General features: G+C 51.6%; 1 protein-coding gene across 6 annotated transcripts in view; it reads right to left on the reverse strand.

Moving 5' to 3' along the window:
• Positions 1–1941, reverse strand: part of ZNF438 (zinc finger protein 438) — a 260413-nt gene that overhangs the window by 158788 nt on the left and 99684 nt on the right. For 3 of the 6 annotated variants that reach the window (XM_019661627.1, XM_019661626.1, XM_019661625.1), the window contains exon 1: positions 1394–1875. The exons of the other annotated variants lie outside the window; for them this stretch is intronic. The gene's annotated coding sequence lies outside the window, so the exon portion shown is untranslated. Of the gene's footprint in view, positions 1–1393; positions 1876–1941 lie in introns of those variants that run through there. 6 annotated transcript variants of the gene reach the window in all.

The following is a 1941-nucleotide window of genomic DNA, read 5'->3' on the forward strand; positions in this document are numbered from 1 at the left end:
GTTAGGGAACCAATGCTAATTTCTTAATAACAATAGAATACTTAGACAGCCTTTCATTTTCACACTTACTCATATGATCATATTTGATCCTTGAAAAAGCAACTGCAGATACGCCATCATCTCCCATTTTAGAGAGAAAAAGGAAGTTCTAAGTTTGAGTGATTTGTTTTTGGATACAAAGCTAGTAACTGATAGAAGAAAAAATTAGAACCCCTGCTTTCTAAGGCTCCTCAAACTCAGATGGAAGGTTATTACACCCTTGAACTGAATTTACAGAAATGTGATCTTAAAGTCTCCTGAATAAATACACTCTGAGGTGTGTACAATATTCTTCCCTTCAAAGTTTCCTGAGAAATATTGGTTCCTGAATTTGAGAAGTATTATAGTAGAGTAGTAACTCATCAGTAATGTATTAACCCTTGGCAAGCCAAAAAATTCAAGCAGTCTGAGGTGATGATCACGTCGGCACAGCAAAATCTCTAAAGCTCACAGTGTAACTCTACTGTGTATAATGTACCAGTTCCAGCACGCTAAGCTTTCGCTGCAAAACCCAGACAAGGGGAACCTCTAACGGCCTAGAATAATTCTAGATCATTGTGATAATGGTACCAGTATTTCCTTCATCCCTGTTCCACCAAGTTCGGTGACAATAGTTCATAATGCTCATCAGGCTCGTGTTGTCCGTGATCAGATTAGGGGCTTCGGGGGAGCTGAGGCAAGATTGTGAAAAAGGTCCCTGCCTACAAGACCTTTGTCAAATAGCCATTGGACACCATATTCTCAGAATAACCCATTGTCTTTACATGTTTGTGTTACCTCACGTGCTCTAACAAGTCCCAGTCCCCTGGGAATGACAATTAGGGAGGCCAGAGGCTGCTTTACCACCATTTTTCACAAAAATGAAACTGAGGCAGTAAGTGATTATCTTTAAACTTGTCCTCAATGATTCGGTCACTTGCGGGATCCCAAAGGAATCTCTGAAGGAATCTTCTATCCCAGACTTAACATGTCAAACTCCTGAGGGCAAACATGTCATGCCCCCAGTTGAGGGCAATCAAAGTCCCTTTATCAAGAAAGGGAAAAAAGGGGCTCTTCCATTTGGGCCTTCCCCCTTCCCTGGCCTCGCTCAAGGCTCCTAGAGTCCTCTCGGCCCCAGGAAGAAAGGTGCAGGCCCTGCCCTCCAGGGTGCGGCCTCGCCTCCTGGCACTCCTGGCCCTCCCGCCCCTAAGGGCGCGCTCCCGCTCTGGGCGGGTACCTGTCCCTTCACCAAGTTCGGCGGCTCTCCCGATCGCCCCAGAATCTAATGCCCCACAGCCACTACCAACAGCAGAAAGGCGAGTAGCAGGGCGAGCCCCGCAGGCCCGGGGATCTGCAGGAATCCTCCGAAACTTACAGTTTTCCTACAGCGTGCGCGTCACGGCGAGGTGACGTCACGGGACCCGGCGTTCTGGGAGGTCAGGCCGCAGGGCGCGGGACCACTCGGCCCGCGCGGCTCCGCCCCCAGCGCGCCGGCGGGAGACACGCCCCTTTCTTCAGGGCCCCGCCCCCGAAGTGGGGCCCTGGGCGCAGACGCCCACGGCCTGCGTGGCCGCCTTCTGGCGGGCTTCGCGGGTTCGGACGCCTAGGGCGGGGGCTGCTCAAGAGAGCTTCGCTCCAAGTGTGTGACTGGGGACAGGGAGGATCAATAGAAGGGGGCGAAAAACCCCGGGAACACAGTAAACAAGCTATTAGACAGGGGGTTGGAGTAGGACGCGAGTAGTGAGGCAGATTTTCCGCAGACACTGCTGTCTTTCCCTCACGTGTCCGTTAAAAATTCTCCACGTGTGGAAACATCCATTTGCTCTCCATCAGGTGCCTACGGGTTCTCGGACAGGCGGGGTCAGCTCTCCTAAGGGACCTCACCCCTACCCCACCTGTGCTCCGCCCCTGCCCTGCGCTCCG

The sequence above is a fragment of the Hipposideros armiger genome, unplaced genomic scaffold, assembly GCF_001890085.2.
Source record: "Hipposideros armiger isolate ML-2016 unplaced genomic scaffold, ASM189008v1 scaffold_356, whole genome shotgun sequence".
NCBI lineage: Eukaryota > Metazoa > Chordata > Mammalia > Chiroptera > Hipposideridae > Hipposideros > Hipposideros armiger.